We start from the raw sequence: 25,871 nt of genomic DNA, 5'->3' as shown, positions 1-25,871 counted from the left end.
TGTCTCAGTGCTGCAGTGAAAGCTCAGACAGAAGCTGCTCTCTGTCTCAGTGCTGCAGTGAAAGCTCAGACAGAAGCTGCTTTCTGTCTCAGTGCTGCAGTGAAAGCTCAGACAGAAGCTGCTCTCTGTCTCAGTGCTGCAGTGAAAGCTCAGACAGAAGCTGCTCTCTGTCTCAATGCTGCAGTGAAAGCTCAGACAGAAGCTGCTCTCTGTCTCAGTGCTGCAGTGAAAGCTCAGACAGAAGCTGCTCTCTGTCTGTGCCGCAGTGAAAGCTCAGACAGAAGCTGCTCTCTGTCTCAGTGCTGCAGTGAAAGCTCAGACAGAAGCTGCTCTCTGTCTCAGTGCTGCAGTGAAAGCTCAGACAGAAGCTGCTCTCTGTCTCAATGCTGCAGTGAAACCTCAGACAGAAGCTGCTCACTGTCTCAGTGCTGCAGTGAAAGCTCAGACAGAAGCTGCTCTCTGTCTCAGTGCTGCAGTGAAAGCTCAGACAGAAGCTGTTCTCTGTCTCAGTGCTGCAGTGAAAGTCCAGACAGAAGCTGTGCTCTGTCTCTGCTGCAGTGAAAGCTCAGACAGAAGCTGCTCTCTGTCTCAGTGCTGCAGTGAAAGCTCATACAGAAGCTGCTCTCTGTCTCGGTGCTGCAGTGAAAGCTCAGACATAAGCTGCTCCCTCTCTCAGTGCTGCAGTGAAAGCTCAGACAGAAGCTGCTCTCTGTCTCAGTGCTGCAGTGAAAGCTCAGACAGAAGCTGCTCTCTGTCTCAGTGCTGCAGTGAAAGCTCAGACAGAAGCGGCTCTCTGTCTCAGTGCTGCAGTGAAAGCTCAGACAGAAGCTGCTCTCTGTCTCAATGCTGCAGTGAAAGATCAGACAGAAGCTGCTCTCTGTCTCAATGCTGCAGTGAAAGCTCAGACAGAAGCTGCTCTCTGTCTCAGTGCTGCAGTGAAAGCTCAGGCAGAAGCTGCTCTCTGTCTCAGTGCTGCAGTGAAAGCTCAGACAGAAGCTGCTCCCTCTCTCAGTGCTGCAGTGAATGCTCAGACAGAAGCTGCTCTCTCTCTCACTGCTGCAGTGAAAACTCAGACAGAAGCTGCTCTCTGTCTCAGTGCTGCAGTGAAAGCTCAGACAGAAGCTGCTCTCTGTCTCAGTGCTGCAGTGAAAGCTCAGACAGAAGCTGCTCTGTGTCTCAATGCTGCAGTGAAAGCTCAGACAGAAGCTGCTCTCTGTCTCAGTCCTGCAGTGAAAGCTCAGACAGAAGCTGCTCTCTGTCTCAGTGCTGCAGTGAAAGCTCAGACAGAAGCTGCTCTCTGTCTCAGTGCTGCAGTGAAAGCTCAGACAGAAGCTGCTCTCTGTCTCAGTGCTGCAGTGAAAGCTCAGACAGTAGCTGTTCTGTGTCTCAATGCTGCAGTGAAAGCTCAGACAGAAGCTGCTCTCTGTCTCAGTCCTGCAGTGAAAGCTCAGACAGCAGCTGCTCTCTGTCTCAGTGCTGCAGTGAAAGCTCAGACAGAAGCTGCTCTCTGTCTCAGTGCTGCAGTGAAAGCTCAGACAGAAGCTGCTCTCTGTCTCAGTGCTGCAGTGAAAGCTCAGACAGAAGCTGCAGTCTGTCTCAGTGCTGCAGTGAAAGCTCAGACAGAAGCTGCTCTCTGTCTCAGTGCTGCAGTGAAAGCTCAGACAGAAGCTGCTCTCTGTCTCAGTGCTGCAGTGAAAGCTCAGACAGAAGCTGCTCTCTGTGTCAGTGCTGCAGTGAAAGCTCAGACAGAAGCTGCTCTCTGTCTCAATGCTGCAGTGAAAGCTCAAACAGAAGCTGCTCTCTGTCTCAGTGCTGCAGTGAAAGCTCAGACAGAAGCTGCTCTCTGTCTCAGTGTTGCAGTGAAAGCTCAGACAGAAGCTGCTCTCTGTCTCAGTGCTGCAGTGAAAGCTCAGACAGAAGCTGCTCTCTGTCTCAATGCTGCAGTGAAAGCTCAGACAGAAGCTGCTCTCTGTCTCAGTGCTGCAGTGAAAGCTCAGACAGAAGCTGCTCTCTGTCTCAGTGCTGCAGTGAAAGCTCAGACAGAAGCTGCTCTCTGTCGCAGTGCTGCAGTGAAAGCTCAGACAGAAGCTGCTCTCTGTCTCAGTGCTGCAGTGAAAGCTCAGGCAGAAGCTGCTCTCTGTCTCAGTGCTGCAGTGAAAGCTCAGACAGAAGCTGCTCCCTCTCTCAGTGCTGCAGTGAAAGCTCAGACAGAAGCTGCTCTCTGTCTCAGTGCTGCAGTGAACGCTCAGACAGAAGCGGCTCTCTGTCTCAATGCTGCAGTGAAAGCTCAGACAGAAGCTGCTCTCTGTCTCAATGCTGCAGTGAAAGCTCAGACAGAAGCTGCTCTCTCTCTCAGTGCTGCAGTGAAAGCTCAGGCAGAAGCTGCTCCCTGTCTCAATGCTGCAGTGAAAGCTCAGACAGAAGCTGCTCTCTGTCTCAATGCTGCAGTGAAAGCTCAGACAGAAGCTGCTCTCTGTCTCAATGCTGCAGTGAAAGCTCAGACAGAAGCTGCTCTCTGTCTCAGTGCTGCAGTGAAAGCTCAGACAGAAGCTGCGCTCTGTCTCAGTGCTGCAGTGAAACCTCAGACAGAAGCTGCTCCCTCTCTCAGTGCTGCAGTGAAAGCTCAGACATAAGCTGCTCTCTGTCTCAGTGCTGCAGTGAAAGCTCAGACATAAGCTGCTCTCTGTCTCAGTGCTGCAGTGAAAGCTCAGACAGAATCTGCTCCCTGTCTCAGTGCTGCAGTGAAAGCTCAGACAGAAGCTGCTCTCTGTCTCAGTGCTGCAGTGAAAGCTCAGACAGAAGCTGCTCTCTGTCTCAATGCTGCAGTGAAAGCTCAGACAGAATCTGCTCCCTGTCTCAGTGCTGCAGTGAAAGCTCAGACAGAAGCTGCTCTCTGTCTCAGTGCTGCAGTGAAAGCTCAGACAGAAGCTGCTCTCTGTCTCAGTGCTGCAGTGAAAGCTCAGACAGAAGCTGCTCTCTGTCTCAGTGCTGCAGTGAATGCTCAGACAGAAGCTGCTCTCTCTCTCACTGCTGCAGTGAAAACTCAGACAGAAGCTGCTCTCTGTCTCAGTGCTGCAGTGAAAGCTCAGACAGAAGCTGCTCTCTGTCTCAGTGCTGCAGTGAAAGCTCAGACAGAAGCTGCTCTCTGTCTCACTGCTGCAGTGAAAGCTCAGACAGAAGCTGCTCCCTCTCTCAGTGCTGCAGTGAAAGCTCAGACAGAAGCTGCTCTCTGTCTCAATGCTGCAGTGAAAACTCAGACAGAAGCTGCTCTCTGTCTCAGTCCTGCAGTGAAAGCTCAGACAGAAGCTGCTCTCTGTCTCAGTGCTGCAGTGAAAGCTCAGACAGAAGCTGCTCTCTGTCTCAGTGCTGCAGTGAAAGCTCAGACAGAAGCTGCTCTCTGTCTCAATGCTGCTGTGAAAGCTCAAACAGAAGCTGCTCTCTGTCTCAGTGCTGCAGTGAAAGCTCAGACAGAAGCTGCTCTCTGTCTCAGTGCTGCAGTGAAAGCTCAGACAGAAGCTGCTCTCTGTCTCAGTGCTGCAGTGAAATCTCAGACAGAAGCTGCTCTCTGTCTCAGTGCTGCAGTGAAAGCTCAGACAGAAGCTCCTCTCTGTCTCAGGGCTGCAGTGAAAGATCAGACAGAAGCTGCTCTCTGTCTCAGTGCTGCAGTGAAAGGTCAGACAGAAGCTGCTCTCTGTCTCAGTGCTGCAGTGAAATCTCAGACAGAAGCTGCTCTCTGTCTCAGTGCTGCAGTGAAATCTCAGACAGAAGCTCCTCTCTGTCTCAGGGCTGCAGTGAAAGCTCAGACAGAAGCTGCTCTCTGTCTCAGTGCTGCAGTGAAAGCTCAGACAGAAGCTGCTCTCTGTCTCAGTGCTGCAGTGAAAGGTCAGACAGAAGCTGCTCTCTGTCTCAGTGCTGCAGTGAAAGCTCAGACAGAAGCTGCTCTCTGTCTCAGTGCTGCAGTGAAAGCTCAGACAGAAGCTGCTCTCTGTCTCAATGCTGCAGTGAAAGCTCAGACAGAAGCTGCTCACTGTCTCAATGCTGCAGTGAAAGCTCAGACAGAAGCTGATCTCTGTCTCAATGCTGCAGTGAAAGCTCAGACAGAAGCTGCTCTCTGTCTCAGTGCTGCAGTGAAAGCTCAGACAGAAACTGCTCTCTGTCTCAGTGCTGCAGTGAAATCTCAGACAGAAGCTGCTCTCTGTCTCAGTGCTGCAATGAAATCTCAGACAGAAGCTGCTCTGTGTCTCAATGCTGCAGTGAAAGCTCAGACAGAAGCTGCGCTCTGTCGCACTGCTGCTGTAGAATCTCAGAAGAAAGCTTATCTCTGTCTCAGTGGAATAGGAAATGTTATCGTATAGGTTAAATTAAATTAGAGCAGAAGGGCCGTATACAGCTTATGGCATTATTTATATTATTTATACATACAAATCGAGTATGAAAAATAGATTGAATGACTCCAGCCACGAATATAACAGCCAGGACGGACACATGGAAGCGAGATGGTCACACTTGTAAATGGTGATAAACCAAGAGAAAAATACAAATAAATGGAGCATGAAAATACACTCGCGATAATGTCAAAATCATTACAAGAACTGTTTACAATTAAATTATATAACGGAAAGTGGTCGGAGAGAAGGCCGTTCCCTGTTCACTGTGCATTCGTCAATTAAAATAAGGAAATGACAAACATGCTTTAGATTGACTTTGTTTCAGTATTTACAAGCGAGCAAGAGTTCAAAATGCCAGAGATACGAGGAAACATATTATTGAATCATGAGCAGGGACTGAACAACAATTAGATATATGGGAACCCCACCACTTGGAGATTTCCCTCCAACTCACTCACTACCCCGACTTGGAAATATGTCGCTGTTCCTTTGCTATCTTGGGATAAAATTCTGGAACCATCCCTAACAGCACAGTGGATGTACATACAGCTTAGTGACTGCAGCGGTTCAAGAAGGCAACTCACCATCAACCTCTGAAGGGCAACTAGGGAAGAGCAATGAATGCTGGTCTAACCAGCGACGCCCACATCCCGTCAATTAATAAAAGAATACCCGGGCGTCAGTAGCGGAGAAATGAATAGGGCTGCAGTCTGTGAGATCCACAGGAACGTCCTTCCATCTATAGGGTCATTGTCAGTGGATGGGAACTTTTCAGATATCTAAATTACAATCTTCAAAAGATCTCTGTTTTTTGGAATTACCCCTTTGGATTGGAGAATTATACCTCCCGCTCCGTTATCTCATCAATGGGCCAGAGAGAAAAGGAGGAATTGGGCCAATTATCGGATCATCTGTTTTGACGAAATGAATGGAGTTCACTCTGCAGAACAGGGTGTGTGAAAAGCTTGAAACGTCCCAGCTGAGCAGAGCGAGCGAGCGTGGATTTGTACATTTCGCTCATGAGTGATACACATAATGTAAATGCTTTCAAGTAGAATTAAATTGCTGGGAAGGCGAATGATTACGGAGGTTGATCAGATCGAGTTAATCTAAGAAATCGGGAAATCTGATTACCTACTTCCCAGGCACGACCCTGAATGTGTAACTGCGTTTCCTAGTTCACCAGATAGCTTCTATACAGGGCCCTGATTCTGTAACCATATTTTGCTACTTCACCAGTCAGCTATGGGTGTCCCTTATTCTGTACAAGTGTCTCACAGTTTTTCCACTTGCTTATAAGTCTGACCATTATTCTGAACATGGGTCTTTCAGCTTCGCAGTTGGCTAATAAACATGGTCGTGACCCTGCACCTGTCTCTTTTCCCCAGCTCAGTCTGTCCCTTATTATGTTCTTGTGCCTCCACTCCATCACCCAATCTGCATACATGACCGTGATTCTGTCTCTGTATCTCTGAGTTCCCCTTTTGACTGAAATAGCTAACTTTCTTTCTGAACACTCTCCTAGTTCCACAGTTACTTCTTATTGACGAGACGCATTCTGCATCCTTTTCTCCTGGTTCCCCAGCCAGGGTCTTTACATTACCCACATTCTGTATCTGTGACTCCTCCCTAGCAGGCCGGGAACATGGCTCATTTTCTGTAACTGTGTCTCCAATTCCCCAGCGAGCTTTGATAAATGACCCTTGTTCTGTAACCGTGTCTCCTTGTTCCAGCGAGCTTATATAGAACAATGTACAAAGAACAATACAATTCAGGAACAGGCCCTTCAGCCCTCCAAGCCGGTACCGGTCATGATACCACACTTGGCCAAAACGCACAGCACTTCCTGCAACCGTATCCCTCGAGCACCATTCTATCCATGTGTTTGTCGAGATGCATTTTGAACGCTGTAAATGTATTTGCTTCCACAACCTCCCCTGCCAAAGCTTTCCAGGCACTCACCACCTTCTGCGTAATAAACCTGCCTCGCACATCTCCTCCAAACGTTGTCCCACTGACCTTAAATCGATTATCTCACGTGACGGACCCCACCTTGGGATAGAGTGCCTGCCCATCCAGTCGAACCATGCTCCTCATAATCTTGTAGACCTCTATCAGGTCACCCCTCAACCTCCGTCTTTGTAATGAAAACCGTCTGAGTCTATTCCGCCTCTCCTCATAGCTAACCCTCTCCAAACCAGGCAATATTCTGGTAAAGCTCCTCTGTATCCTCTCCAAAGCGGTCCCATCCTTCTGGAACCTTGGCGACCAGCATTGTGCTCAATATCCCATGTGCGGGTTTTACATAGTTTCTTTACAACTGTGGGACGACATGCCAGCTTTTCTAATGATTACCATCAGCGTTATTCTTTATGTTGTTTCTCCACTTCCCTAGCGAGCTTATATCCATTGCTCCTTATTCTTTAACTGTGTCTCCCAATTCACCAGCGAGCTTGTATACATGAACGTGATCCTGTGACTGTGTGCTTCATTGCTGCAACTTACTCATATTAATGCCGTGTGTTCTATTGCAGTGTCTCCAGGTTCTCGGCCTATGTATTTTTGTGAAATAATTATATTTATCTGCAATCATTTCATAGCTTTGGTAACATCGTTTCCTCTAAGTTGTCATCCAAGATTAGGTCCAAAAATGATATTTCTTAACGTTATGTTAACTTACTCTGAGCCTCCCTCACCCGAGGAATTGATGTCCAATATGAAAATACACTCGAAAGAGCACCAGCAACTTTTGCAAATATTCAAATCTGGAAGATATATTTGCAAGTTGACACAGAAGCCTCAGTTACAGAGGTCGCCTGTTGAAGTTAACATTATCAGCAGCTGAACAACATAAAGTTCTTGAATAGAGCATTTAGACGATCCAAAGCCTCTGGAATAAATGATATTCCTCTACAGACTTTAGAGGCTGCTGCTTACTTTGAGACTATCTTACAGTATCGATCTCCCGGGTTAGCGGACAGAAACGTGGATATGCTAATGAAATCGGAATAGTTAACGTTTGGTAAATACAAAAGCGAGCAGCATGACAGTGTGTCACTTCAGGCATTATTTACATATATATAAACACACAGTATGAAGATTAGATTGAATGACTCCAGCCACAAATGTAACTTGCCAGTTACATCATGGCAGCCATAACAGGGATATATGGCTGCAAGATTGTCACAGCTGTAAATGGTGACAAAGTAAGAATAAAATATAAATGAATTGAGCGTCAAAATAGACTCGCAAATAATATCAAAATCATCACAGGATACTTTTGCAATGAAATACTGGAAGGGGTAGTGGTCAGAGAGAAGGTCGCCCCCTGTTAATTGTTAATGTCGCATTGAGCAATTAAAATAAGGAAGTGACAGACATGCTGGAGAACGGCTTTGTTCAGTACTTACAAGAGAAGGAAGAGTTCAAAGTGCCAGAGATCCGAAGAAACATATTACTGAATCAGGAGCAGGGACTGAACAAAATGTACTCTATCCGGGAAATAATCGTGGAGAAATGAATGAGTTTGAAAGATGCACAGAAGCCTCCTTCCAATTACAGGGTCTCAATGTGAGTGGATGGGAACTTTGCAGATACCTGAGTTACAATCGTCAAAAGGTCTCTGGACTTGGGAATCAACCCTTTGGATTGGAGAATTCCACCGACCGCCCCGTTGCTTCAGCAACGTGATAGACTGAAAAAGGGACATTTGGGAGAGCTATCGGAATATCTGGTGTGGGTAAATGAATGCAGTTCACCCTGAAGGACAGGGTGTGTGAACAGCTTGAACTACCCAGCTAATCAGCACGAACGAGCGTGCATTTATACAGTTTACTCATGGGTAATGAACATGATGGAAATCTGTCAAGCGGGACTAAATTACTGCGCAGGCGAATGTTTACGAAGGTTGATCAAATTCAGTTAAAGAAGGAAACTGACCATACAGTTTCTAGTCATGACGCTGAATGTGTAACTGTGTTTACTAATCCCCAGCTAGCCGATATTCATGACCCACTTTCTGTAACTGTATATGCTACTTCTCCAGTGAGCTATATACTTGTGCCTCATTCCGTAGCCGCTTATATGTATGACCATTATTCAGATGCCCCTTAAATGTCACTATCGCCCCTGCTTCCACCACCTCCTCCGGCAGCAGGTTCCAGGCTCCCACTACCCTCTGTGTAAATAACTTGCCTCATTCCTCCTCTAAACCTCGCCCATCGCACCTTAAACCTATACCCTCTAGTAATTGACCCCCCTACCCTGGGGAAAAGCCTCTGAGTATCCAGTCTGTCCATGCCCCTCATAGTTTTGTAGACCTCTATCAGGTCGCCCCTCAACCTCCGCCGTTCCAGTGAGAACAAAACGAGTTTATTCAACCGCTCCTCATAGCTAATGCCCTCCATACCAGGCAACTTCCTGGTAAATCTCTTCTGCACCCTCTCTAAAGCCTCCACATCTTTCTGGTAGTGTGGCGACCAGAATTTAACACTATTCTCCAAGTGTGGCCCAACTAAGGTTCTAACAGCTTAAATACCTGAACATCTTTCGGTAACTGTGTCTCCCAGTTCCCAACCTAGCTTAAATACATGATCCTTAGTCTGTAACCGTTCTCCCTCTTTCATAGCAACCTGATTTAGAAGAAGAAAAACAAAGATCAAGATAGCTCCGGAACAGGATATTCGGCCCCCCGAGCCTGTAACGGCCATGATACCACACTTGACCAAAAACAACACTTCCCAGTGCTGTATCCTTTTACACCTATTCTATACATGTATTTGTCGACATGCCTTTTGAACAGCGTAAATGTACCTGCTTCCACAACCTCCCCTGGCACCCCGTTCCAAGCATTCACCGCCCGCTCTGTAAGAAACCTGCCTCGAACATATCCTCTAAACTTTGCTCCACTGACCTTAAAGCTACGACCCCTGGTGACAGACCGCAACTTGGGATTGAGTGCCTGCCCATACCCTCTACCCATGCCGCTCATAATCTTGTAGACCTCTTTCAGATAACCCCTCAACCTCCGGCGTTTCTAATGAAAACATTCGGAGTCTATTAACCCTCTCCAGATAAAAAGCACTCTCCTGACCAGTCAACATCCTGATACCGTCCTCTGGACAGTCTCCAAAGCATCCACATCATTCTGGCATCATTCGACCAGAATTATGCGCACGATGACAAGGGCGGCCTTACAACACTTCCATACTAAATGTAGGATGACTTGTGAATTTTATACTGATATCCCTCAGCCTTATTCAAAGCGTTGGTCCGTCCCTTCCGCAGCGAGCTTTTATACAAGACAATCATTCTGTTATTGTATCTCCCAGTTCACCAGTTACCTGAAATGCACGACCTTATTCAATAACCGTGACTCCACTGTCCCCAGCGAGGTTACATACATGACCCGTATTATGTAACTGTGCGTCCAAATTCCGCAGCTAGCTCTTATTAATGATATATCTTCTATTTCAGTGTCTTCAAGATCTCTGGCTATGTGTTTTTCAAAGAATATTGTATTTATGTGCAATAATTTTGTAGCTTTAGTAACATAGTTTCCTCTAAGTTTTCATATAAAATTGGTCGACAAAAGCTATTTCATCACGTTATTAAAACTTCCTCTGAGCCTCTCTCACCCCAGGGATCAATGTCCAATAGGGAAATACACTTAGAAGATCAGCAGAAACACTTGCAAATTATTCAAAACTAGAAGATATATTTGCAAGTTGACACAGAAGCCTCCGTCAAAGAATCAGCCTGTTAAAGATAAGACCATCTGCAGGTAAAAATTCACAGCGTTCTGGGGTAGAGCATTCACCATGTCCATAATCGTCTTAAATAAATAATATCCCCCTTTTAACGGAATTTAGTGGCTGCCCCTTATTCCGAGACTGTATCTCCCAGTACCGGTTTACCAGGTTACTGTCTGCACAGAAATCTTAATATGTCACTGAAATAGGAATACCTATCTTTTGGGTAAATCAAAATTAGAGCAGAATGACAGTGCATAGCTTATTGCATTATTAATGTTGTTTGTACATACACACAGAGTATGAAGAATAGTTTGAATGACGGCCCCCACAAATTTATCTTGCGGGTTACAAGATGGTATCCATGACAGAAATATGGATGCAAGATAGTCGCAGTTGCACATGGCGACAAAGCAAGAGTAAAATACAAATAAATGGAGCACGAAAATAAACTCCATTCAATATTAAAATTATCACAGGGAGCGTTTGCAATTAATTATGACCATGATAGTGGACACATGAAAGGTCGTCCCGTGCTAACAATTGATGGTGCATTTGTCAATTAAGATAAGGAAATGACACATGATTTAGAATGACTTTGTTGCAGTACTTACAGGAGGTGAAGTGTTCAAAATGCCAGCGATACGAGGAGACATATTACTGAATCAGGAGCAGGGACTGGACAAAATTCAGATATCTAGGAACCCCACTCCCGGGTGATTCCTCTCCATGTCACTCACCAACCTGACTTAGAAATATATCCACAGTCTGTAACTTGTTCTACTCGTTCCCCAGCAAGCTAACCTTAATGCCCGTGCTGTAGCTGTGTCTCCAAGCTAACAAGCTAGCGTGTTTACATAACCCACGGTCGGGGCTGGTTTAGCACACTGTCTAAACAGCTGGCTTGGAACACATAGTAATGCCAGCCGCGTGTTTCAATTCCGGTACCGGCCTTCCCGAACAGACGACCACAAATGGCGACAGTAACTTCATTGAACCCCAATTGTGAAACTAAGCTATTACTTTATTGTTATTAGATAACTGTGTCTCCTATCTCCCCAGCCGGCCTACATGCATGACTATTCTTTCAGCAATGCGTGTCCATATCCCAAGGTAACTTAAATAGCTGAACATCTTTCGGTAACTGAGTATCCCAGTTACCCAGCTAGCTTCGATACATAACCCTTATTCTGCAACCGTGTCTCCTTTTTTCCCAGTGAGCTCATACAGAACAACAAGCAAAGAACAATATAGCACAGGAACAGGACATTTGGCCCTCCAAGCCTGTACCGGCCATGGCACCACACTTGGCCGAAACCCATAGCACTTCCTCGTGCTGTATCGGTCTGCACCCATCCTATCCATGTGTTTGTCGAGATGCCTTTTGAGCGCGGTAAATGTACCTGCTTCTACAATCTCCCCTGGTAACGCGTTCCAGGCACTCACCACCCTGTGTGTAATAAACCTGCCTCGCACATCTCATCTAAAGTTTTCCCCACTGATCTTAAACGTATGACTCCTGGTGACAGAACCCACCTTGTGCCCGCCCATCCATAAGATCGTAAGACCATAAGACATCGGTGCAGAATTAGGCCACCCGGCCCATCGAGCCTGCTCCGACATCCAATCATGGTTGATATTTTCTCATCCCCGTTCCTCTGCCTTCTCCCCATAGCTCCTAGTCCCTACTCTATCTATTCCTCTTATAATCTTGTCGACCTTTATCAGTTCACCCATCAACCTCCGGGGTTCTCATGAAAAAAGTCCAAGTTTATTCATCCTCTCCACATGACGAACGTCCTGCTGACCAAGCAACATCCCGATAACCGCCCTCTTCACACTCTCCAAAGCGTCCATATCATTCTGGTAGTACGGTGACCAGAATTGAGCTTAGGCTCCAAGTCTGGTGTCTGGTTTAGCACAATGGGCTAAGCAGCTGGCTTATAAAGCAGAATTAAACAAGCAGCGCGGGTTCAACTTCCGTGCTAGCCTCCCGGACCGGCACTGAAATGTGCCGAATAGTGTCTTTTCACAGGACCTTACTTTGAAGCCTACTTGCGACAATAAGCGATTTTTATTTCATTTGTAGTGTGGTCTTACAACCGTTCCATGGAAATGAAGGATGACTTGTCAATAGTCATCAGTCTCATCCATAATGTTGGCCCATCATTTGCCCAGCGAGCTCATACACATGCTACTTTGGGCAACACGGTAGCACAAGTGGACAGCCTTGTGGCTTAACAGCGCTAGGGTCCCAGGTTCGATTCCCCACTGGGTCACTGTCTGTGCGGAGTCTGCACGTTGTCCCCGTGTCTGCGTGGGTTTCCTTCGGGTGCTCCGGTTTCCTCCCTAAGTCCAAAGACGTGCAGATTAAGTGGAGTGACCATGATAAATTGCCCTTCGTGCCCACAAAGGTTAGGAGAGGTTATTGGGTTACGGGGATCGAGTGGAATTGAGGGCTTAAGTGGGTCCATGCAGACTCGATGGGCTGAATGGCCTCCTTTTGCACTGTATGTTCTATACATGACACTTATTCTGTTACTGTGTCTCCCAGTTCACCTGCTAACTAGCATACACCGCCTTAATTAATAATCGTGACTCCTCGGTCCCCAGCGAGGTTACATACTTGATCCGTATTATGAAACTGTGTGTCCAAGTTCTGAAGCTAGCTCTTATATGTCTTCTATTTCAGTGCTTTCAAAACCTCTGGCTATGTGTTTTTCAAAGTGTTTTATATTTAGCTTCAATTATTTCGTCGCTTTGGTAACATAATTTCCTCTAAGTTTTAATATAAAATTGGTCTACAAAGGATATTTCATCACGTTGTTAGAACTTACTCTGAGCCTCTCTCACCCCAGGGATGAATGTTCAATCGGGAAATACACTCAGAACATCAGCAGAAACACTTGCAAATTATTCAAATCTATAAATTATATTTGCAAGTTGACACAGAAGCCTCAGTCACAGAATCAGCCTGTTGAAGATAATATCCTCTGCTGCTGAAAATTAACAGCGTCCTGGAATAGAGAATTCAGAATATCCATAATCGACTGAAATAAATAATTGCCCCGTTTTACAGAACTTAGTGGCTTCCAGTATTCCGAGACTGTATCTCCCAGTACCGGTCTCCCGGGTTAGTGTCTGTACAGAAACGTTGATATGTTACTGAAATATGAATATTTATCGTTTGGGTAAAATAAAATTCGAGCAGAATGACAGTGCACAGCTTATTGCATTATTAATGTTGTTTGTACATACACACAGAGTATGAAGAATAGATTGAATGACACCAGCCATCCATTTAACTTGCGGGTTACAAGATGGCAGTCTTGACAGAAACATGGATGCAAGATGGTCGCAGTTGAAAATGGTGACAAAGGAAGAGTAAAATACAAATAAATGCAGCATGAAAATAAACTCGCATTGAATATTAAAATCATCACTTGCAATTAATTTTGAAAAGCACAGTGGAAACATGGAAGATGTTCCCTTGTTAACAATTGATGATGCATTTGTCAATTACGATAAGGAAATCACAAACATGCTTAAGAATGGCTTTGTTGCAATACTTACAGGAGAGGAAGAGTTCAATATGCCAGAGATACGAGGAAACATATTATTGAATCAAGAGCAGGGACTGGACACAATTCAGATTTCTAGGAACCCACTACCGGGTGATTCCTCTCCATGTCGCTCACCACCCTGACTTGGAAATCTATCCACAGTCTGTAACTGGTTCTGCTCGTTCCCCAGCAAGCTGATCTTAATGTCTGTGCTGTGGCTGTGTCTCCAAGTTAACAAGCTAGCGTGTTTACATAGCCCACGTTAGGTGCTGGTTTAGCACACCGTCTAAACAGCTGGCTTGAAACACATAGCAATGCCAGCCGCGTGTGTTCAATTCTTGTACCGGCCTTCCCGAACAGATGTCCGCATGGGCGACAGTAGCTTCATTGAAGCCTAATTGTGAATATCAGCTGTTATTTTATTATTATTATGTAACTGTGTCTCCTATTTCCCCAACCGGCCTACATACATGATTCTACTTTCTGTAATGCCGTGTCCATATCCCGTGATAACTTCAATACCTGAACATCTTTCGGGGACTAAGTATCCTCGTTCTATCAGGAATAAGGTTGGTGAGCTTGAAGCATGGATTGGTACCTTGGACAACGATGCTGTGGCCATTACGTAGACGTGGATAGAACAGGGGCAGGAATGGTTGTTGAAGGTTCCGGGGTGTAGATGTTTCAGTAAGATTAGCGAAGGTGGTAAAAGAGGTGGAGGAGTAGAATTGTTAATCAGGGATAGTATAATTGCTGCAGAAAGGCAGTGCGAGGAGGATCTGTCTACCGAGTTAGTGTGGGCTGAAGTTAGAAATTGGAAAGGAGCGGTCACTTTGTTAGGTGTTTTCTGTCGGCCCCGAACAGTAACAGAGATGTGGAGGAAAAGATCGCAATTCAGATTTTGCATAGGTGCGGTAGTAACAGGGTAGTTGGCATGGGTGACTTTAACTTTCCAAATATTGATTGGAACCACGATAATTCGAATAGTTTGGATGGGGCTGTTTTCATCCAGTGTGCAGGAGGGTTTCCTCACACAATATATGAATAGGCCGACAAGAGGCGGGCGGGGCCACATTGGATTTGGTACTGGGTAATGAATCGGGCAAAGTGTTAGATGTGGTTGTGGGAGAGCACTTTGGAGATAGTGACCACAATTCGGTGACTTTCACTATCGCAATGGGACGGATAGGAACATACCGCAGGACAAGGTTTATAACTGGGGGAGGGGTAATTACGATGCGATTAGGTTAGAATTGGGGAGCATAAGATGGAAACAGTAACTGTGAGAGATAGGCACAATTGAGATGTGGAGCGTGTTCAAGGAGCAAATACTGCGTGTCCTTGATATGTCTGTCCCTCTCAGGCAGGGAGGAAATGGTTGAGTGAAGGAACCATGGTTTGCAAAAGAGTTTCAATGTCTTGTCAAGAGGAAGAAGCGGGCTTATGTAAGGATGAGAAAAAAAGGTTCAGTTAAGGCACTTGAGGAATACAAGATAGCTCGGAAGGAGCTCAAGAAAGGGCTTACGAGAGCTAGGATGGGGCATGAGAAGTCCTTGGCGGGTAGGATCAAGGAAAACTCCAAGGCTTTTTACACTTATGTGAGGAATAAAAGAATGTCCAAGGTGAAGTTCGGGCCGGTCAACGACAGTAGTAGGCACGTACGCATGGAGTCTGAAGATATAGGAGAGGCCCTAAATGAATACTATTCTTCAGTGTTCACAAAGGAGAGGGGCCATTGTTGTTGAGGCGGATAGTGTGTCACAGGCTGGTAGGCTGGAGGAGGTAGATATTCGGAAGGAAGATGTGTTAGAAATGTTGACAAGCCTGACGATAGATAAGTCCCCTGGGCCTGATGGGATATGTCCTAGGATTCTACGGGAGGCGAGGGATGAGATTGCAGAGCATTTGGCCTTGATCTTTATGTCCTCACTGTCGATAGGAAAAATGCCAGAAGACTGGAGAGAGTATGAAAAATAGATTAAATGACTCCAGCCACAATTTCAACCTTGCGGGTTACAGCATGGCATCAATGACAGAAACACGGATGCAAGGTTGTCACAGCTGTAAATGGTGACAAAGCAAAAGTAAAACACAAATAAATGGAGCATAAACTCGCAAGGAAAATTAAAATCATCACAGGGAGCTTTTGCAATTAAATTATGAAAAGGAGAGTGGTCACATGGAAGGTTGTCCCTTGTTAACAGTCGACGGTACATTTGTAAATTAAAATAAGAAAATGACAAGCTTGCTTTGTGCGTGGCATTGTTAGTCAAGGACAGTATTACAGTGGCAGAAAGGACGTGATTGGACTCGTCTACTGAGGTAGTATGGGCTGTTAGAAACAGGAGAGGAGGTCACTCTGTTGGGAGTTTTCTCTAGGCCTACGAAACGTTCCAGAGATGTAGAGTAAAGGATTGCAAAGATGATTCTGGATAGGAGCGAAAGTAACAGGGTAGTTGCTATGCTTCTGGTCGCCACACTACCAGAAGGATGTGGAGGCTTTAGAGAGGGTGCAGAAGAGATTTACCAGAATGTTGCCTGGTATGGAGGGCATTAGCTATGAGGAGCGATTGAATAAACTCGGTTTGTTCTCACTGGAACGAAGGAGGTTGAGGGGAGACCTGATAGAGGTATACAAAATTATGAGGGGCATAGACAGAGTGGATAGTCAGAGGCTTTTCCCCAGGGTAGAGGGGTCAATTACTAGGGGGCATAGGTTTAAGGTGAGAGGGGCAAGGTTTAGAGTAGATGTACGAGGCAAGTTTTTAACGCAGAGGGTAGTGGGTGCCTGGAACTCGCTACCGGAGGAGGTAGCAGGGACGATAGGGACATTTAAGGGGCATCTTGACAAATATATGAGTAGGATGGGAATAGAAGGATACGGACCCAGGAAGTGTAGAAGATTGTAGTTTAGTCGGGCAGCATGGTCGGCACGGGCTTGGAGGGCCGAAGGGCCTGTTCCTGTGCTGTACATTTCTTTGTTCTTTGTTCTTTGTGACTTTAATTTTCCAAATATTGACTGAAAACGCTATAGTTCGAGTACTTTAGATGGACCAGTTTCTCTCCAATGCATGAGGATTTCCTGGCACAGAAATGTAGATAGGCCAACAAGAGGCGAGGACACATTGGATTTGGTACTGTGTAAAGAACCAGGCCAGGTGTTAGATTTGGAGGTAGGTGAGCACTTTGGTGATAGTGACCACAATTCGATTACGTTTACTTTAGCGATGGAGAGGGATAGGTGTACGCTGCAGGGCAAGAGTTATAGCTGGGGTGGGGGTGGGGGGTGGGGGGGGGGAGGCAATTGTGATGCGCTTAGGCAAGACTTAGGATGCATAGGATGGGGATCGAAACTTCAGGGGATGGGCACAATTGTAATGTAGAGCTTGTTCAAGGAACAGCTACTGCGTGTCCTTGGTAAGTATGTAACTGTCAGGCAGTGAGAAAGTGGTCGAGCGAGGGAACCGTGGTTTACTAAGGCAGTTGAATCACTAGTCAAGAGGAAGAAGGAGGCTTATGTAAAGATGAGACGTGAAGGTTCAGTTAGGGGGCTTGAGAGTTACAAGTTAGCCAGGAAGGAACTAAAGAGAGAGATATTAAGAGCCAGGCGGGTACATGAGAAGTCTTTGGCAGGTAGGACCAAGGAAAACGCTAAAGCTTTCTATAGGTATGTCAGGAATAAAAAAATGACTAAGGTAAGAGTAGGGCCACTCAAGGACAGTAGTGGGAAGTTGTGCGTGGCATCCGAGGAGATAAGAGAGGCGCTAAATGGATATTTTTCGTCAGTATTCACAGAGGAAAAAGACAATGTTGTCGAGGAGAATACTGCGATGCACACCACTAGACTAGACGGGATTAAGGTTCATAAGGAGGAGGTGTTAGCAATTCTGGAAAGTGTCAAAATAGATAAATACTCTGGGCCGGATGGGATTTCTCGTAGGATTCTCAGTGAAGCTAGGGAGGAGATTGCAGAGACTTTGGCTTTGATCTTTATGTCGTTATTGTTTACAGGAACAGTGCCAGATGACTGGAGCATAGCAAATGCTGTCCCCTTGTTCAAGAAGAGGAGTAGTGACAACCCCGGTAACTATAGACCAGTGAGCCTTACTTCTGTTGAAAGCAAAGTCTTAGAAAGGATTATAAGAGATAGGATGTATCATCATCTGGAGAGGAATAATTTGATTAGAGATAGTCAACACGGATTTATGAAGGGTAGGTCGTGCCTCACAAACGTTTTTGAGCTCTTTGCGAAGGTGACTAAACAGGTGGATGAATGTAAAGCAGATGGTGTGGTGTATCTGGATTTCACTAAAGCGTTTGATTAGGTTCCCCACGGTGGTCTATTGCAGAACATACGGTGGCGTGGGATTGAGGGTGATTTAGCAGTTTGGATCAGAAATTGTCTATCTGTAAGAAGATAAAGGGTGGTGGTTGATGGGAAATATTCAGCCTGGAGACCAGTTACTAGTGGTGTACCACAAGGATCTGTTTTGGGGCCACGGCTTCTTGTCATGGTTATAAATGACCTAGAGGAGGGCGTAGAAGGATAGTAACATAATTGGTAGTGTGGATGAGCAGAGAGATCTGGGTGCCCATGTGCATAGATCCATGATGTTGCCACCCAGGTTGATGTGGTTGTTAAGAAGGCTTACGGTGTGTTAGCTTTTATTGGTAGAGGGATTGAGTTTTGGAGCCATGAGGTCATGTTGCAGCTGTACAGAACTCTGGTCGCCGCTTTATAGCAAGGATGTGGAAGCATTGGGAAGGGTGCAGATGAGATTTACCAGGATGTTGCCTGCTATGGAGGGAAGATCTTATGAGGAAAGGCTGAGGGACTTGAGGCTGTTTTCGTTCGAGAGAAGAAATTTAAGAGGTGACTTTATAGAGGCATACAGGATGATCAGAGGATTAGATAGGGTGGACAGTGAGAGCCTTTTACCTCGGATGGTGATGGCTAGCACGAGGGGACATAGCTTTAAATTGAGGGGAGATATACATAGGACAGGTGTCAGAGGTAGGTTCTTTACTCAGACAGTAGTAAGGGCATGGAATGCCCTGCCTGCAACAGTAGTGGACTCGCCAACATTAAGGGCAACTAAATGGTCATTGGAAAAATGTATGGATGATAATGGAATAGTGTAGATATGCCTTAGATTGATTTCACAGGTCGGCGCAACATCGAGGGCCGAAGGGCTTGTACTGCGCTGTAATGTTCTATGTTCAATGTTTTAGAATGACTTTATTTCATTATTTACAAGGGAGGAAGAGCTCAAAATGACAGAGATACGACAAAACTTAGTATTGAATCAGGAGCAGGGACTGAACAAAATTCAGATATCAAGGACCATATTACCTGTTGAGTACCCCCCCCCCCCCCCCCCCCACGTAACTCACCAACCTGACTTGAAAATATATCGGCCGTTTCTTCTCTGTCGCGGGGGCAAAATACGGGAACTTCCTCCCGAACAGCAACGTGGGTGCACCTAAACCTGAAGGACGACAGCGGTTCAAGAGGACAACTCGCCACCAGCTTCTGACTGGCAACTAGAGATGGGCATTAAACTCTGGCATAACCAGCGACGCCTGCATCCCGTCAATTTATTTTTAAAAACGTAGCCGTGTTTAAGTAGCAGAGAAATGAATGGGGTTCGAGTTTGAGAGCGCCACGCGGAACATCCTTCCATTTATAGGGTCTCCATGTGAGTGAATGGGAACTTTGCAGATACCTGAATTACAATCTTTAAAAGTTCTCTGGATTTGGGAAGGATCCTTTTTGATTGGAGAATTACACATTCCGCTCCGTTACTACAGCAACATTCCAGAGTGAAAAGGGGAATTTGGGCCAATTATCGCAACATCTGTTTGAGGTCATCAATGGCGTTCGCCCAGCAGGACTGTGTGTGAAAACGTCCCAGATTATCAGAGCGATCGCGCGTGGATCTGTAACGTTTTCTCATGGGTGATAAACATGATGGAAATGTTTTCAAGCAGAACTAAATTACTGGGAAGGCGAATTATTGCTGAGGTTGATCATATTGAGTTAAAGAAGGAATCTGATTGCCTAGTTTTCAGACATGACCCTGAATATGTAACTGCGCTTCCCAGCGAGCTTACATAGAAGACCTTGATTCTGTATTTTGTTCCTGCTGCTTCTCCAGTCAGCTATCCACATTACCCTTATTCTGTATCCGCTTACAAGCAGCTATACACATTACCCTTATTCTGAACATGGGCCTCTCAGCTTCTCATTTGGCGAATATACATCTACCTGACTCTGCACATGTTTGTGTTCCCCAACTCAATTATCTACCTGTCCCTTATTCAGTTCTTGTGCCTCCTAATCGTCATCTAATATGGATACATGACTGTGATTCTGTCTCTTTATGTCCGAGTTCCTCTTTTGACTTGCATAGCTAACCTTCATTCTTACATGTCTCCTCTCGGTCCACAGTTACTTTTTATACCTGAGACTCATTCTTCACCTGTGTATCCTGGTTCCCCAGTTAGCATATTTACATTACCTACATTCTGTAAGTATGTTTCCTAGTTCCCCAGCAAGCTTATCATAATGATCCGTGTTCTGTAAGTGTGTCCCCTAGTTCCCCTGCAGGCCACTTCGCCACTTGGCCAGCGAGCTTATACCCATGACTGTTGTTCTATCACTGTATCTTCCAGTTCACCAGCGAGCTTATATATATGAGCTTTATTCCGGAACTGTGTATACCATTTCCGCAGCGAGCTCTTATTAATGGCGTGTGTTCTATTGCAGCGTCTCCAAGTTCAATGGCTATGTATTGTTGTGGAAGTATTATATTTCTCTTCAATTATTTCATGGCTTTGGTTACATCGTTTCCTCTCAGTTGTCATCCAAAATTAGGTCTAAAGACTGATATTTCTGAACTTATTTAAACTTACTCTGAGCCTCCCTCACCCGAGACATCGATGTCCAATCGAGAAAAACATCAGAAGATCACCAGCAGCCCTTGCAAATTGTTCAAATCTAGAAGATATATTTGACACCAAGTTGACACAGTTGCCTCAATTACAGAGACAGTTTGTTAAAAATAACATCCGCTGCAGCTGAAAAGGCACAGCGTTCTGTGTTAGAGAATTCCAAAGGTCGCAAATCCTCGCAAATATATGATATCCCCCTTTAACAGACTTTAGTGGCTGTCCCTCATTCTGAGACTGTATCTCCCAGTGCCGGTCTCCCGGGTTAGTGTCTGTACATGAACGTGGATTTGTCACGGGAATAGGAATTGATGTCGTTTGGGTAAAAGAACAAATTAGTGCAGAAGAACACTGCACAGCTTATGGCATTATTAATGTTCTTTGTACAAACATACAGAGTATGAAAAATAGATTGAATGACTCCAGAGACAGATTTAACTTGTGGGTTACAACATGGCAGCCATAACGGAGAGCCGGCTGCAAGATGGTCACATCTGTAAATGGTGACAAAGTGACATTAAAATGCAAAGAAATGGTGCATGGAAATAAACTCAAAAGTAATATCAAACTCATCAGAGGAAATTTTAGAATTAAAGTATAGGGGAGTGGTCAGGCAGAAAGGCGTCCCTTATTCTGAACATTGGACTCTCAGCTCCTCAGCTGGGTTATTTACATGACACTGACCCTCCACCTGTCTCTGTTCCCCAACTCAATTATCTGAAGACATAATTCTGTAATTGTGCTTCCTACTTCATCATCCAATCTATATACATGACCGTGATTCTGTATCTGTGTCTCATAATTCTCCTTTTAATCTATTTAGCTAACCTCCATTCTGAACTGTCTCTTCTCGTTCCACAGTTACTGTATATACTTGAGCCTCATTCTGCAACTATGTCTTAGTTCCCCAGCTAGATAATATACATGATACATTTTTCTGTAACTAAAACTCCGTGTAGCCAAGATAGTTAATGTATATGATCCTGATTCTGAGACACTGTCTGATCGTGGTCCAGTTAGATTATATAAATGTCCAATTTTCTGCAACTGTATCTCCTGTGTTTCCCAGCTAGTTTCTATATGTGGCCTTTAATTGCTATAGCTGTCTCCTTCTCATTATCAACTTGTGACTCCTCGTTCCTCAGTTAACTTATGTACATTAATCTTATACTGTAAATTTGCCTCCTCGTTCCTCAGCAAACATCTATACATGATCCTTATTCTGTAACTGTGTCCCCGAATTCCCCAGCTAACTTATAGTCATGGCACCTGTTCTATAACTGTGGCTTCCTGTTCCTCATCGTGCTTGTATATATAACCATTATTTTGCTAATGATTCTCTCAGTTCTACATATACCTAACCAGTATTGTGTAATTCTGCCTTCTAGGTGCACATTTATCTGATATACATGACCCTGATCCTGTATCCGTGGCTCCAGTTTCCCTCGCTAGCTTGTTTACATTACCACATTCTGTAACTGTGCCTCCCAGTTCACCAGTAAGCTTATCTTAATGCCCCGTATTCTGTAACTGTGCCTCATCGTTCCCCAGCAGGCCTGTATACATGGCTCTGTTTCGGTAACTGTGTCTCCAACTTCTCCAGCTGGCTTAGATCCATGACCTGCATTCTGTAACCGTGTCCCCTTCTCTCCCAATGAGCTTAAATAGAACAAAGAACAATGCAGCACAGAAATAGGCCATTCAGCCCTCTAAACCTCCACCGTCATGATAACAGCCTTGGCCAACACCCTCAGCACTTCCTTGTGCCGTATCACTCTGCATACATCCGATCCATGTTTTTGTAGAGATGCCTTTTGAACGCCGTTCCACAACCTCCACTGGCAGCGCGAAACTTGGCCCCACGAAATCTAAACCTCTGCTCCCTGGTGACTCATCCTTCCAGCCTGGGAAAGAGTGTCTGTCCATTCACTCTATCCATGCCCCTCATATTCCAGCGGAGCTCGATCAGGTCACTCCTCAACCACCGGGGTTCTAATGTAAACAGTCCGAGTCTATTCAGCCGCTCCGCATAGCTGTCACCGTCCAGACCAGACAACATCTTGGTAAATCTCCTTTGCAGCCTCACCAAAGCCTCCTCGTCCTTCTGGTCGTGCGGTGATCAGAATTGTGAGCAATATTCCAAGTGCGGCCTTACCAAGTTTCTGTACAACTGTAGCATAACTTGCCAGTTTTTAAACCGATATACATCAACCACTTTCTTTCCGTTGGTCCGCCACAACCCCTGCGAGCTTATATACATGACCCTTATTCTGTAACTGCGTCCCGTGGTTCCCCAGATAGCTTATACACACCGCCCTCATTCTGCAACTATGCCTCTTGGTTTCCCAGCTAGTATATATACACAAACATTCTTCGTAACTCTATCTCCTCGTTCCGCAGCGTGTTTATATACATGACCCCTATTTTCGAGCCAGTGTAAGTAACGTGAATGAAGATCTTCTTTCCACCTAAATTTGGTAAACAATCTAAAGGAAAATTTGTAAGTAAAACTCTGCACTAATTGAAGATGAATCTAATAATCATGGTAAATTACATAACTGGAGAATTTGGAAACACACATTGGAACAAAGTAATTGATATGAGCTAGCTGCGGAACTACGAGTCACAGTTACAGAAAAGGGTCAGGTGTATAAGCTCGTTGAGGACCAAGGATACACAGTTGCAGAGTTAGAATCATGTTTGAAACCAACTGTGGAACCAGCAGACACTGTTTTAGAATAAGGATCATGGATATATCCTCGCTGGGTAACCAGGAGATACAACTAGGTAATAAGAGACATGTATACCTAGCTAGTTAGAGAACTAGGAGACATAGGTTCATTCTGAGGATCATAAACATAAGCTTGCTCAGGAACTGGCTGACACAGTAACTGAAAATAGTTCATGTACATAAACTGGTTTGGGGGCAATAGACCTCATGTGTATAAGTTAGTTGGAGAACTAAGAGTCGCAGTTACAGAATATAGATCATGCATGTAAGCTATCTGGGGAACCAAGACAGGCAGTTGCAGAATAAGGGTCATTTATATAGAACTAGGAGACAAAGTTACGCAATAATATATTAGCGAGCTGTGCCATTGGGAGACACGGTTGCAGAATAATGGTCATGTATATGCGTTCCCTGAGGGACTGGGAGTCAATAACAGAAAAATAGTTAATAAATTAAGCTCGCTGGAGAACTCGGAGACACAGTTCCAGAATAAGTTTCATGTTTATTAGTTAGCTGGGGAACTGTGAGACACTATTACAGAATAAGAGTATGCATGTCCGTTGACTGGGGAACAGGGTGACAGTTGCAGTGAGAGTCGTGTATGCATTCACGCTGGAGAAGGCGGAGACAGTAACAGAATACTGGCCATGTCGAGAAGTTACCTGCAGAACGAGGAGACAAAGTTACCGAATTAGAGTTTTGTATATTAATTAGCTGTGAAACTAGGAGACACATTTACGGAAAACGGTCATGTATATTAGCCGTTGATGAACTGGGAGACACATTTAGAGAATAAGGGTCATGTGTACCTAGCTACCTGGGGAACAAGGAGACACGGATACATAATGAGTGTCCAATAAAAGCACCCTTAGCAACTGTCTGGACAGTTACAAAATAAGGACCATGGATATCAGCTAGCTGGGAACCAGGATATATAGCTACAGAATAAGGGTCATGCACCTGAGCTTTCTGGGCAGCGGGGAGACACAGGTACAACATCAGCGTCATATATATAAGCTAGCTGGAGAACTAAGGGTCGTAGTTACAGAATACGTATCAGGCGTATACGCACAATGGCGAATTGGCAGACACAGTTACAAAATAGCGGTTCTCTATCTAGGTTCGCTGGTGAACTGGGAGACACCATTACACAATGAGAGTTATGTATATAAACTTGCTGTAGAACCGAACTGGGCGTCAGCGAGCAGCTGAGAGTAAGTGTCACTTAATCGCACTGTCAATGGGGCGGCATAGTAGCACAGTGGTTAGCACAGTTCCGTCACACCCCAGGGTCACAGGGTCGATTCCTGGCTGTGGTCACTGTCTGTGTGGAGTCTGCATGTTCTCCCCGTGTCGGCGTGGGTTTCCTCCGGGAGCTCCGGCTTCCTCCCATGGTGCGGCGACGTGCAGGTTAGGTGGAATGGCCATGCTAAATTGCCTTTAATGTCCAAAAAGGTTTGGGTGGGGTTACTGTGTTGCGGGGATAGGCTGGACTTTAAGTAGGGTGATCTTTCTAAGGACAGGTGAAGGCTCGATGGGCGAAATGGTCTCCTTCTGCACTGTGAATTCTATGAACTTGAAGGCACAGTTAACATCGCGTGCTTCATCTCTATAAGCTGGCTGCGGGACTGTGAGACACAATTGCAGAATAAGAGTACGTATGTAAGTTCGCTGGGGAACTGGGTGACAGTTTCAGAATAAGGGCCATGTATGCATGCTCGCTGGAGAACATGGCGACACTAGGGGACATAGGTACATTCTAAGGGTCAAGGATAAATGCAAGTGGGAAATTGGGAGTCAGGGGCACATAAAAGGGTTAGTTAAACACGCTAGCTGTGGAATGGGAGACACAGGCACAGAATAATGGTCATGTATAAATGTTACATGGGAACTAGCGATTACAGTTACAGAATAAACTTTATGTAAGTTAACTAGGGAACTAGGCGATACAGGTACAGAATAAGGGTAAGTTAGCTGGGGAACTAGGAGACAAAGTTACAGAATGACAAGGTGCCAGCTATGGAATAAAGGGCATGTATATAAGCCAAGTGGTTATAGAAGATGCAGTTACAGAAAACATGTAGAAATCTACCTGGAGAACAAGCAGACAATGTGGCAGAATAAGAATCATGTATGAAAATTAGTTGGGGTACAAAGAGGCAAATTTACAGATAATCGAACTGGGGAAAGTCTATACACGTTACAGGATGGGTGTCATGTTTATTAGCTGGCTGGGAAACTAGGAGATAGATTTTTAAAACTATAATCATGCATATTATCAAACTGTTACCAGAAGACACAGTTGCAGAAACTGGGTCATTTGTATAACCTAGTTGGGGACCTCTGAGACAGTTTCATAATAAGGGTATGTATATAAGCCATATAGAGAACCAGGCGACATAGTTATAGAATAAGGGACAGGGATACTATGCATGTGGGGAACTAGGAGCCACATTTCAGAATGAGGGTCATGCATATAATTCAGCTG

Source organism: Scyliorhinus torazame, chromosome 23 (assembly GCF_047496885.1).
Source record: "Scyliorhinus torazame isolate Kashiwa2021f chromosome 23, sScyTor2.1, whole genome shotgun sequence".
Taxonomy (NCBI): domain Eukaryota; kingdom Metazoa; phylum Chordata; class Chondrichthyes; order Carcharhiniformes; family Scyliorhinidae; genus Scyliorhinus; species Scyliorhinus torazame.
Note: the sequence above shows the minus strand (reverse complement) of the source record.